Raw genomic sequence first — 14,523 nt, forward strand, 5'->3', positions numbered from 1 at the left:
TAAGGCGGAAAGCTTCAAATTGAGAATTACAGATTTTTTAAAATAAAGGGATTAATAAATTTAGGAAATATGACATAATCCTAAATTGATTAGGTGCTCTTTTATTTAATCTATTTTCTCTTAAATATGATTTTCCTAACTAGTGATGTAACACCCCCAAATTTCAAACAACTCAAAGTGACACACGTTACTAAAATCACCTAAAAAGTCACACTCGTACTACAAAATTAAACCATTAGCAATACAAAGTACGACAAATTCTCACCATGCTTCTGTTGCGCTACTCTGATACTAAAACTTAAATCACAACACATAACTTAAGCAAGGACCAGTAATGCCAGACAAAGCTAAGCAATTAACTAACCTCTGTCTCATAAAAAAAGCAATAAAGATAAACAACGATTTATTAAAAATTTCCAAATGTAACCAACAACCCAATCTTCAATAAAGCTCCAAGCTAAAGGATGAATCGATTACAACATCCTACTAACCACCTCAACTATCATAAAAGCCAAAGCTCAAACAAAGTACATAAACTAATCCAACAAAAACCAATAATAACTTATTTTAAACAAATTAGAACTAAACATAGGCTAGCTACGGTCTTTCTTCTTGAGTCCCCTCCGCACCATCACCATAAGCATGTGCTACTGCCATCATTACCTGCAAAGAATGTAGGGGAAAAAAAGGGAAGAGTACAACCACGGTTCCCAGTAAGCAGCCCTTATTTGAAGGGTCACACACAAGCAGCATGGTTATCAATGAATTAACACATCATGCTTATCATTAACTTCAAGCCTTCAATGAAAATAACATATTAAAAGAAGTAGTTTGTGCATATGTTTGACTAAACATGCACCCTGCATGTCGAACTCATCCTCACATCTCTACTTCGAGTCGTATCGACCCCTAATGACACGACCCGTCCCAAAACACCTACTAGTCCTAGAACGAGTCGTGAAAACCACAGACCCCGACTAGCTACGAAGTCCATGGTCAACTTTCTTCTTAACTTTGACCTGATCTTTGACTAACAAACTCCGATGGATGCACAATAAAATAATAACCTTTACAAAACAACCATTCTTATATTCATTCTAAACATTCTCTTATATCAAAAGGGTGATAACAATTTCACAACAACTACATGTACGTACAAAGTGATATACAAAACCTCAACTACTCTGGGTGGCAGAAGTTGAACTAAATTCTCCTTGAAACTCAAAAACTCAGGTACAGCCTAGGGGGTAAAACAAAACATAAACAGTGAGCTGGGAAGCTCAGTGAGTGATAGGTTGATAGGAAAATATTCTCGTAAAACTTCTCTCATAAACAACTGAAAATTCAGTTATTGAAACAAACTTCGTAAACTGAAGAAACAACATTCTCATTTAAATCTCATAAAACTTGAGCAACTAAAAAACTCAGTAACCTTTCTCATAATAAACTTGCAACAACGATTTCTTTCTAGGAAAACCGAAAGGACAACACTCCGAAGTCCCGGATTCGAACCAGGATTCGGAATCCGGACTTGGCCCTAATCACCCCGGCATTCCCCTGCGTCCCCTGCGACCTAGTTACGCCAACTACTCAACCTGCTCTAAAACACATTCTAAAACATATAAAACATTATTCTTTCAAGCATAAAACGAATAGATAAAACTAAACACCACACATGTATCCATATTCTATTTTGGTCTACTGGTGTAGAGTAATTTCAATACACACAGTAGAATAATTCTATTTCTGGTCCACTGACATAGAGTAATCTCAATATTCTATTTCATGGTATACTATAGAAACACATTCATATAGCATACGTGTAATCACCTGGATACAGTAATATGGTAGTTTGAAAACTATTCTCAATCTCATAAACTGTTTTAAAATTCTTTTTTCTTCTTTCTAAAAGCTTTTCTAACTTTCTCAAATCATTTATGAAGTATTTCTTTCTAAACACATCCCTTCAAATTCTAAAATCATTTTTTGAAATCTCTTTCTAAATAACATTCCATAACGTTTCTCAAACATTTCTCTAAATCATAAAGCATTTCTCAATTCTAATAAACATTTCTAAAATAATTCTTTTTAACACGTTTTCTTTAATTCTCAGCAGAAATGCTAAAACATACATAATATATACTTTCTTGAAATCTATCATAATATATTTCTAAAAACATTTCTAAAATAAACCACTCACAATTCCAATAATAATATCCAAAACTTTTAATAAAATAACCACTCACAAATCCTTTAAACCGAGTCGTACGCCGTTCCAATTTTCGCTTGACCTGAAATATCGATTCAATATCAAATTATTTCACTTAATTCCAACATAAACTAACTCCAATTAAATCACAATAACTTCAAAATAAAACAATTATCCAAATTCACAACCTCAATCTCTCTCTTCATTTAAAACCATCACTTGTTCTCTTTCGTACTACCTTACAAGTTTGGGTCCCACAATTTACCAATTAATTTCTCTTCCTCTCGCTACACAACACGCAAGTTCCTTTTTTTTTACCAAATTTATTTTTCTTTTCCTATTTACTTTTAAATCTACAATAATTGCTTTCTCTCTCTTCAACAACTCATCATCTTCTTCTTCCACTCAAAACCCTCCCTTTTTTTTTTCTTTAACCTTTCTTTTTATGCAATTTCTTCAAAAACCAACATAGCCTCCTTAATGTGTACCCAAAAGATCAAAGATCAACACTTAATTTCTCTGTATTTCTCTACCCTTTTTTTCATCTTCAAACCCTCTCATCTTTGTCCATTTTTGTTTCCCATTTACAGTCATTAATTCCACACAATAAACCTAAAAAAAACCAACAAAGTAGAATTTTATCCTCTTCAAACGATTAGGAGAGTGACAAATACACAATTTCTTATTAACAATTCCTTAAACATAACAATAACCACCCATGAATTCACAACTTCAAAGGGTTTCTTACAGAAGAAAACCCATAAAAATGTTTCAACATCCAATTTTTCCTTGTTTATTTCTACAAATTCCTTAATCACAAACATAGATTACTTACCAAATTTGAAACCCAAGTCTTACCTATGAAGCACATGGATTTTCCTCCTCTCCTCCCTTGTTTCAAAACCACGAGAAAGGAACCATTTTTTTTTCGTTTTGCTTTTCCTTCTTTCTTTCCTTTTCTTCTCTGTTTCATTTTCTTTTTCTTTTTCGTTCTTTCTTTCCTTTCCTCTTCTTTTCTTTTACTTTTTTTAAACACATGTCACTCACACACCAAACAAACACCACACACACGTGTCCTTCACAAGATAATTCCCATAGTTTTCTATTCTTTTTTTTTTCCTCAAAAGACCAAAAAAACCCTAAATCCATCTCCAATATTTTCTTTTTTTTTTTGTTTTTAAACTCCAAACAGTCCTTACACCTGACCACACATAGCCAAGGCATAAAAAATTCTCTATGATGCTCAGCACTCGACCTCGACATTTATTCCCAAGGCCTCGAACTGTGCATCAACCCTTGATATTTATCTCTAAGGCCCCGACACTACTCTACAAAAGCTTGGCATTCGACCTTGACATTTATCCCTAAGGCCTTGAACTGTGCATCAACCCTTGACATTTTCCCCAAGGCCTCGACGATTACTTAATGTATTGGTCCTTGACCGCCACCATATCAAGACCAAATAGTCATCCAACAATTAGATTCATCATGCCGACCCCCGATCTTTTGTACCAGAGTCTCGACACTCATCTCTACCAAAGTTGGTGTATCGATCCCCGACCTTTGTATCCGGAGCCTCGATACCCACTAGTGACGTTCCAGCCCTCTGGCCCTGTTAGTGTTTCATTGACTTCATTACATCCCGGAACTCTCACCAGAGTCCTACATGCTTCTAAGCCATGGCCTATGTAGAAATTATCTCACAACAATGCAGTATGTGTTATCGACGAAACATATGCAACTATCATTCAGACATGGTCATCCAGCATCACAAGAATACCTTTCTCTCAACATTCAACATGCTTTGAATTCAGAAAGAGAAATCCAACATTCATCTTATCAAACAAGTTCGCAATAGTTCATTCTCAAATACGAGTTGCACAACAAAGCAGGCATGATCCAAACACAACAAATCATAGAAGCAAAACAGTTAACACAACTTTCACATTCAGCCCAACTAGGACATAACATCAATCCAACTTAGCCAATCAATATTACATCCAACATGTATATATCTCGTAATACAGTATATCCCACATCTACATGTAACGACCCAGAATTTCCCACACACGTCTAGGTCACGTTAACTACCCAACTGTTTAAACTTAACCCCAAACACGAGATGTCAACTCCCTGTGCAATAATTATATAAAATCAAGTTTCACATCTCATCAACTTAACAATAAATCAATTCCATAGAGTATCGATCAACAACATCCGTGGACAACCTCATGAGGCAAATTTATTATTCCAACTAGGCAAAACTCAATGAATGAAGAAAACTAAAATAAACACCTATCCCAAAATAAAATAAAATAAATAACAAGTGGGAACTTCCTAATTATTCAGATAAGATCAAATAGTCTATCGACCAAACAAAGGGTCTTAACCATCTAAAACTTAAGCTAAGGAAAGGTAACTACGCAGCTTATGGTCCTTGCTCGTCACGTCTCCTCCGTCCCATCACCATGGTCACCAACAAATCCTTCACCTGAAACAATAATTGCAGAGGAGGAGGTGAGTATATAAATATACTCCGTAAGTAGCCCTCACCAACACTCACACACATCATGCTCAACAAAATCATGAAACATTCATAGTCATACTCTTCATCACAATATGCAATCAAACATAAACACATTCTATGAGTTTTGGCAACAACCTCATCCATAAACCAATTAGTTACCAACCTTGAGTCTCCCTAACATCTCAAGTACCCCTAGGCTTATCACAACTATCCTAGCCCTCCACAGTTAACTTCTTTGAGTAGAGTTGGCCCCTGACCATTTTTACCCAGAGCCCCGACACTACCGCATCGGTCCTCGACCATTTTTACCCAAGGCCCCGATGACTTCACCATCTATTGGCCTTTGACCCTTTTTACCCAAGGTCCCAATAGCTTTCCTTCCAAAAGACTCCTCGCATCGACCCTCGACCATTTCTACCCGAGGCCTCGATACTCAATTAGTGACGTACCAGCCCCCGACCATTTATACCTGAGGCCCTAACACTCAGCCATTCACTTTCTCCAAGAGTCCAACTCTCACCAGAATCTTACTATATACTTTCTTAAGCCAGGACCTATGCTTCTTTCAGCTCACAAACATAATTCAGTATGCTTCCACAACATAAACAACATTCTAATGATGGAATGATAAACCAATCATGCTTTCACAATATGACATTTCTTAACAACAGCTCCACAATGAGTTTTGTCACAACAAGCATAACCAAACAAATTTTAAACAATTAGAGCCCAACACAGTTCACCCAAAACACTTAATATCCAACATCAATATTCAATAAGCATTGCTAGATATAATAAACACACGAAACACGCCAAACAATTCATGCATATTCAAACAACAAACATCCCCACAGCAATTCTCAACAGTTTAGCAAAGCAGAAATTACACCATTATCACCGACAAATATTCAACAATACTCCAAGAATACAGATTACCACAACCGAGAGCTACCTAACACATCAGCGTATCAAAAATAATTTCGAACGTCACAAAAACAGCACATTAGAGGCCATCTGACACACATTAACGCACGCACACGCCCCTTGTCTACTTACTCACAACCGCGCCCTTAAGTTTTGCATCGACCTCACACCTAAGCACTAAAACAGAAAAATACAGCAAGTTACGTACACTATTCAGCCTTCGAAATCAATTCTAAAAGGGTTCAAATGACTCATTACCACCAAAACCGACTTCGTATATGTGTGGGTCATCTAGATCTAGCTCGCCAAGGTGTGGGTAGCCTAAATCGAGCTTCGAACGGATGTGGGTCACCGCCAAACGTCCTAAAACGCTGCTGTAACGCACGAATCCCGCCGTTGGTTTTGTTACTTGAGTGGCTGATTTTGCTCGATGCTGAGGGATCATCGCCGTTCGTGGCCGCCGGAGTTGCTGTTCGTCGGAGAATGAGGTCGTAGCAGCAGGTCGTCGAGGTTCGCTGCGGATCTGACCCGTTCGCCATGCGCCGCCGCGAGGAACGCTGCAGGAAGCGGTGCTGGCTCGTTGCAGATCGCCGGGGTTCGTGGAGAACGCTGGGTCGTTCGTCGGAGAACACGTCGCCGGAGGAAATCGCGCGACCCGCTACCCCTTGCCACCTGCCGCAACTACTGCTACCAACGACACCGAAAGAAGTCGTGCCTGCTGCGCCACCGTCGATTCACGCTGCTGCCGTCGTCGCCAGAGGATGGGTACGGTCGCCGGTGAACAAGGAGAAGAAAGGGGTGGGTAACGGCTAGGGCAACAAGGGAGAAAGAGGAGAAGAAGATGAAGTCCTTTTTGTTTTCCTTTTTCCTCTTTTCCTTTGTTTTAAAACCAAATTAACCCAATAAAGGCCCAATATGACCAAGCACAAGAAAAGAAATCCATCCCATCTTAAAACTATACCCACCACACGAAGCCCGATAAATATAAATTTAATTAGAGTTTAATTTTTAAAAATAAAAATCTCCTGATTTGAGACTAACTAACCTGAGGAACTCGGGGCGTTACACTACATGTATTTTCAAATGTTACTCAACAATTATAACATAAACGACATTTATAATGTATCACCAATATCAAACAATCATTCAAAAGACACTCATAGACCCACAATCAAACAACCATTTCATAGTAGCATACAGAAAACAATCCCCTCAAGTAAGGACAATTTACACACAAGGAGCCTAACACTCCCAAGGTTCACCGAAAGGTTCCTAAAACAAAGAGATAAACGATCGGGTTATTATTTCATTTTAAACAAACTGAAATTCAATTTAGGCGAGTCGTTACCTACAAACTCACGCTGAAACACTTGAGTCACAGTTGGGTCACTTCCTAAGAGGTTCGACACTGTAGAACCGACACCGAAGGGGTACGGGCTTGTTGATCCGACATCGAGAGGGGGTGGGTAACAATAATTTGTGTCCGAATAGAGGTGGGTCAATGCAGAATCGATGCCGAAGGGGGTGGATAACTCCAATCTAGTCCTATTTGGGTATGGGTAACTCGAAACCAGCTTAACACAAGGATGGGTCAACACCGAGTGTCGCCGGAACGAAAAAATTAACACAGATCTAGACCGGAATCGCAGATTTGGGCTTGGGGTCGCCGTATCAGAGTCAAACCCATGCTGATTGCGGCTGCTACAATGGTCATCGAACACTAGTCGCGTCGGAAGTTGCTGCATTTGAATGAAATTTAGGGGTTCATTATTTATTTTGGGTTTTTGGGCTAAAGATCCTTTTTAAAGGCCCATTATGAAATATGCCCCCTATTGCCACTGACATCACCATCCCTTCCAAATTATTGTCCTACCCCTCAACTTACTTGTGTAATACGAATAGTCCCACTAATTTCCCTCATTTTTTTTCATTCTCTCCTTTACACTCAAACGAAAAAACAATGCTCTTCTTCCGGTTATCTCAGAACAACCGACCCATTCAATCCAGGCTCGTTTTCGGCATTAATCCGCCACACTTGTTTATCTCCAGCCACGAATTCGATTTCTTTTTGTCTTATTCTGTCTGCTTAACAAGGCATTCTTTGCCGTCTATTACTTCATTCAAAGAGCCTCCCGCGACCGTTCCTGTCTACTAAAGGTGTCTTTTTTATATTCATTTGCTTTTTTCGACACTAAAATCTACTATGAACATGTTTTCTGTACTTGTTTAGTCGTTCCTTGCATGTAGGTGTTTCATTCACTCGAATTATGTATTGATTCAGTTTGTCGTTTCGGTTGACATGATCTACTTAGGGTTCGCGAAATCAATTAGGTTTAGTTCGTATTGTACTATCACTTAGATTTTGAGATGAATATGCATGTCCGAATTTCAATTGTTTCGATTCACATAAACGAATGTTTGTGTGCGTGTTATGGAGGCACAAAAATGAGAGGAAGAGGGAGAGAGTGAGAGCGAGAACAAGACATGTAAGTATAACGAGAGCGGGAGCGATTAAGGTTTAAGAAAGCGAGAGTGAGAGCAAGAACGAGATAAAGCTAAAAAAGAGAGGGGTAGCGAGACGATATCAAGATAGAAATAAAGCGAGAGCGACGAGAATATAGAAAATAGAGCGAGAGCGAGATAGAGATAGAGAGACGAGAGTGAGAGGATGTACAGAATCCATAATGACATTTGTCGTTTGTTTCCCTCAATGAAGCACTCGTTCCATTTTTTTTTCTATCTTGCTGGAGTAACATGGCTTATGCATTTAAGATTGCTGAGGGGCATAGATTTCCAGCCCAAGCTACTAGCTTGTCTCACTTGAGCAACGTGAACAAGTATATCAGACAGAAGCTGATTCCTGAATAGTTGGAAATGTTGAGCAAAGGAACAATATTTGACCGATTTGTGGACCTTGACATGATGTTCTGCAGTGCATTGGTTCATTACGTTCTGCTCAAGGAAGTGTCTGGTGTGCCGGTAGATGCAATGAACTTTAACATTGGGGGAACAATTGTTACGTTCTCTAAGGATGAGTTCCTATTGACGACGAGCCTGTGGTGGCTATCTGGTACCGTTGTTCAGAAGAAGGTCTCAAAGAGAAGGCTGCGCACCTGATATTTCAAGAACGAGAAGGGTGACACATCTCTCGTTGATTTATAAATAATATACAAGGCAAGTGTATTCGATAATGACTAGGATTCTGTGAAACTAACATTGATATATTAGACTGAATTCGTGATGATGGGCAAGAACAAGACAAAGTCCAACTTGAATGATGATTTCTTTGGGGATGTTGAGGACCTTGACCACTTCAACAACATGGATTAGGGGACAACTATTTAGAATAGAACACTTAGTGGCCTCTAGAGTGCGATGAAAGAGAAGGTGTCGCACTACAAGTCAAAGTTCGCTGACAAAAGCAGTTTCAGGGTGAAGTATAGTCTAGCGGGTTTCCCTCCAGCATTCTAGGTATAATATACATCCTTACGACGGTTGTGCATTTGTTTCATCAAGATTCTGGATTATGTACGAAACTGATATGATTGCTTTTATACAGGCTTTGGCGTATGAGGTCGTACTAGCCCTCTGCAGTCATGGCTTCGACGAGTTGAATGATACAGCAGTGCCTCGCATATTTCAGTACTCATGTCTCAAAACCGTCACCAAAGTAGTTCTCGAACGCGAGGTGTTCGATTCATCAGAGGTTGGGAAATGATTTAAATCCTATAGTTTTCTCTCTCTCCAATCAAGTATAACCATGTGCGAAATAATTAATCTATACTAATCATGCACTTTTATTTTGTCGACACGTGCAGTTCATTGTTATCCAACTTCTAGTAGAGTCTGATGCAGAGAGGTTGTATCGAGAGTCAACCTTCCCAGCTAGGGCTGGTAGCTACGGCACTGTCGAAGCTGCGATCGCATCGACTCGCACCGATGGAGTTTGAACTACTGAGCTACACGACTATGCAGGTTTTGTTGATGATGCCGAATTTGCCGAGTTGTTGCGGCCGTACACTCAAGTTACTCCCATATCAACAGGTCCAGTAGACAACCCATCGTACATACCCACTTTAAGAACGGTGGAAGAAGCTGGAACAATGGTTCAGCCCGTCAAACCAATGAGAACCCAAGAGCAACCTCCCAACATCACTGCGATGAACGCCACATTAATCCTCTAGTACTCCCATTGGTCTCACCACTTTCGAGCAACCTCCCAACATCACTACGATGAACGCCACATTACCGAACCTACGATGCCCTCTTACTCGAATGGAGTCCAGGATATCGACGAATGTGTTCGCCGCTCCATCCTTGAGGCAATTCCCATTGTACGCATCAGGCTGCCGAAAGCACCATTTGAGGGCACACATGTGGAGGTATGTTGTTTGACCAACTTTTTGCACGTATAATTAAAATTCATTAAACGTATGTATATGCTTTTAATGCATTCCTTTTAGTGTAATTTTACTCTCAAAAGAGGTTACTGATTTTACAGGATAATCTACGCCGGAGGGATCGAAAGTGGAAGGAAATGAAACCGTGTACCCCTCCAGTCCGACCGATCCCATGTATCAACCACAAAAGAAAGCCAAGCTTTCGAAGCCTAAATGAGAAACGGGAGGGTCTTCGAGCACGACAAAGGTTGGAGTTCCTCCTACGAATAAACAATCTTTGCCTGCTGCAAACCTTAATCGGGAATTGGGTGGGCCCTCGAGCATGGTGGATGTCAGCCGTCCTCCTACACAGCAACAATCTACGCCCGCCGTCGACTTTATTTTGAGGTAGAACCCCTCCACAAAGTACGAATTGACAAGGAGAAGTGCATGCTGAAGTGGTGTAAGGAGAAACGTAACAAGGCCAAGTTCAAGCCATGTGAGGTATTTTCAGTTGACAATGGGATATCTTGGAAAATGTTTAACAATATTGTCGACCTGAAGGATCAACTGGAGGGCGATGTAAGTGTAAGTTATATTATGTATACGCCTTAGCGTAAAGATGATACTTCCAAAATTTCTTTATAATATGCTGATATGGATACCAACTCGGTTATGCAGGGCGCGAATTCCATCGTGTACTACATAATGCGGAAGTTTTAGAGGCGTCCGGACCTTTGCCAGTACAAATTCGCTGTTCTTGACTCCAACCAAATGGTAAGTTCGTATAGATAAATACCTCGTTTCCTTATGCTTTCGATCCCCCCCTCCCCCCATAATGAGGAGTGCTCATTCCTTCAAAATGTCGTGTAACTACTTGCAGCATTTTCTAAGTTGGCATGAAAAAGCATACAGAATTTTGGGAGCAAGCCCGTTTCAGACACGCTACCGGCATGGGAATCTGTGCCAAATGTTGTCAATCTTGTGCTCGGGTACAACGAATCTTTCCTAATAGCATGGAGTGAATGCGACTAGGTGTACGGAGTGCACAACCTTGGTAACCATGGGATTCTTTGTGCGTGCGATCTACACGTGGGACAGATATTGGTGTGTGACTCACTCCCACAGTACATCTCATTCGACAAGCTTAATAAATACCTCACACCATTGCATGAGACGGCATCGTCGCTTGCGCACCTATGTGGATGCACCAGTGTTGCAAAAGTCTTCGCACGACTAATTGGCCAATCTTACGTGTCACCAAGCAGACGAGGCAGGTTTTGCTTCAACTGCGGGATATTTACATGAGCTAGAAAGAGCTAGACATGACTCAAAAACTAAAAGCGCAAGACAAAATCAGAAGAATGCGACTAACCTAGGGTAAGTTCCGAGCTGCTCAGGTCGGACTCTAAGATTTCAGAAAGCAGAAAGCGTAAAAAATAGATCTGAACCTTTGGGCTATTTATAGAACCCCGAAAATTAATCTCAGCTATACACATGTCTAAAAAAGGACGACCCAGATCCCACGGGAGTTTGAACGTCGAAAGCACTCGAGTATGTGACAACTGTTGGTTCCATTTTCGAGGCTCTCCAATGGTAATATTTTGAATCACGAACTTGAACGTCGCCACGTTGGTCGGTTTCCTGAAAAACAACTTCTCTGCCAGGTCGATCTCGAACCTGACAAATAGGGGGCCAATGTTTGGGGGAGGAAATTGGAGTGCCACATGGAGGATAATAATTCACCAATGTTTTAAAACTAAAAGCCCAAGCCCGTACTCTTAAAGGAGGTCCAACTAAATAACACAATGGCCTAAAACAATAAGCCCAATAATTATACTTTAGAAATAAAATAAAACCCACAACAACCGAAATAAAATAGTTAACTGAAACTCTAAAACCCAAGAATAATAATCCAAAGAAAAAGTAGAATTTAGGAAAAAAAATCCTAAAAACCGTGAATTTAAGATTTAACTAAAAATCTCCTACACAGGTCGAGAACTTAAATGATCTTAATCCAATGAAATTAAACTTAATTCTAATTTAGCCAAAAATTAGAATTTACAAATTATAAAATCCCAGAATTAAAGTTATCAGCTTAGGGAAAAATCCAATGACACTATTTATCTCTTAAAATAAACGAGTCAGAGAACGCGAGGCGTTACAGACTACCCACCTTAAAAAAACTTTCGTCCTGGAAAGTTGACCGATAGCACAACTCTAAACTCTACGGCATTATAGACTACCCACCTTAAAAAAAACTTTCGTCCTCGAAAGTTGACCGATAGCACAACTCTAAACTCTAGAGCATTACAGACTACCCACCTTAAAAAAAACTTTCGTCCTCGAAAGTTGACCGATAGCACAACTCTAAACTCTAGGGCATTACAGACTACCCACCTTAAGAACTTTCATCCTTGAAAGTTGACTAGTCAAGCGATCCTTGTCGCTTGACCAATATCTTCTTATACTCCTTAGTTGCTTCCTTGCAACAACTTTACTAAGACAACCTTTTGCTGCTTAAGGTTTTGGTTCTCTAACCGAGATCTTAATAGGTCTCACTCAAAGCAGGAGCATCTTCACCTACCTAAGCTAACTTGCTATCCAATAAAGTGACAGTCGTCGCTTCTCTTTTTTTTCCTTCAGATGAGATCCTTAACTCTTTATGGACTCATCTAAAGAGATTTTCCTACCATCACAATTATATGACAACTAACATCGAGCCGAACGATGTGAGGACATACAGCGAACAACCTAATGCTTCCAACTTTAATTAGCTTACCAACACGGGTATGGGGAAACAAAGGATGACTCAACATCTAGTTCCTTTCGTGGGTTATAAGTCTTCCTCAAACCTTGGACGAAATTCTTAAGCTCTTATAGGTTTAAATAACATTGGAGAATTTTTTCCCACTTCCACTACTTGAGTAAGAAACAACAACTAAACCAACAACTTCAAACTCCATGTCCACTCGCCAACAAAAAGCAGGGAACAAGGAAATGACTCACCTTGAGCCACCAAAATACACAAGCAAAACTCAGCAGACTAAAATACCTCATACAAGGACAATTCCACGGGAAATGGTAGAGTCCCAACAAGTGCTTAAAAAAGATAAAACTTAGTGAAAGAGTACCTGCTACCATAACATCCACATCTTTTACTTCTTCTTCAGTGAGTGCAAGGACATCTTCCTTTTCTCCATTACTTTGCACTAGTGCCACTAGAAGTGTCTTTTGTATTGTGGTCTGGGTGTTCAAACTATTCATTGAACAGTCTCTAACGTAATGGCCAACGTTCTTGCACTTAAAGCATATCCTTTTTTCTTCCAACATAGCCTAGTATGATGATTCAGACAGGAGGAACACAATGAGGGAGTGTCTCGTGTCCATAATTGTTGTTAAGGGGCCCTAAAAGTTTGGCTTCAAGAGGACGATGAAAAACTTCCTTTTAACTTCAAGTGAGGTGCCCATCTCTTGGTCAACTTGGCTATCCATTGGAATGCTCTCATCCAGAAATAGGGCACTCTCGAGAGCTGCAATGTAAGTGGTTGGTTCCATAATTGCAACTAGTCCTCTAATCTCCCCATGGAGAATGTTGATAAATCGCTTTATCCTTTTAGCTTTAGTACCAACCATTTTGGAACAAAGTTTGACAATTCTGCAAACTTCCTTTCATACTGAGCCACTATCGTGTTTCCTTGTGTAAGATGTATAAACTCTGTCTCCTCGTTAAAACTTTTATCGATGTAAAGAGCGAAAGCTGGACTATTGACTCGAACCTGGGTGTCGCCTTGACGAGTCAAACCAATCGATACTAGCAAACCTTCTAATGAGATCGACCCTCGAGGTATGCTCAAGCGAAAAAAAAGCTCCACAGGGTGCTCTACATCGTCTTCAGGAATCGCATTTATGCTTGATTGACTCTTAACCCTGTGAGACGCCATCGGCTGGAAGAAGTATACTAAGTTTAATTAACTAAGCTACAAACCAATTACGACTAAAAGTACTAGCCCTTAGGCAAAGGTAACAACGTAAGTATTCTAACATAAAACAAATATGTCAAACATGAGCAAATAAATTCAACATAAGAGGGTACTAAGTCCATAAGTCAAACAACAAAACGTAACAAGTTAACGTACCTGGTGATGGAGAGGAGACCAATAAAGACCATAACCCTAAACGACCTAGGTTCATGTGACGCCCGAGAGGAGGGGTACATGAATGAACTGATACCACATCCGAATGAAAGGGATCGTGAGATCATTAAAGAATGGTCAATAAAGACTTAAAAGAATTGATAGTCACTACTTATACCAACAAGGTGCACCTTCCTTTTCGGTGGCTCAATCGTAAGAACTCCAAAGTCAAGTGTGCTTGGCATGGAGCAATCTTGGGTTGGGTGACCTCCTAGTTGCTTTACTAGGAAGCATGTGAGTGAGGACAAAGCATGCTGGAAGAATTGATAGTCACACGAAGTGGATTGT

General features: G+C 40.0%; 1 long non-coding RNA gene across 1 annotated transcript; it reads right to left on the minus strand.

Annotated features, from left to right (window-relative positions):
* Positions 1–386: 386 nt before the first annotated feature.
* LOC148208679 (uncharacterized) lies at positions 387–3,285 on the minus strand. Its single transcript, XR_015787655.1, has 2 exons — positions 3,068–3,285; positions 387–2,291 (listed from the first exon to the last, which is right to left on the minus strand). It is a non-coding gene; the product is annotated as an uncharacterized LOC148208679 (long non-coding RNA).
* Between the last annotated feature and the right edge of the window lie 11,238 nt (positions 3,286–14,523).

This window comes from Momordica charantia, assembly GCF_013281855.1.
Source record: "Momordica charantia cultivar OHB3-1 chromosome 10 unlocalized genomic scaffold, Mcharantia_2.0 BLBB01000010.1, whole genome shotgun sequence".
Taxonomy (NCBI): domain Eukaryota; kingdom Viridiplantae; phylum Streptophyta; class Magnoliopsida; order Cucurbitales; family Cucurbitaceae; genus Momordica; species Momordica charantia.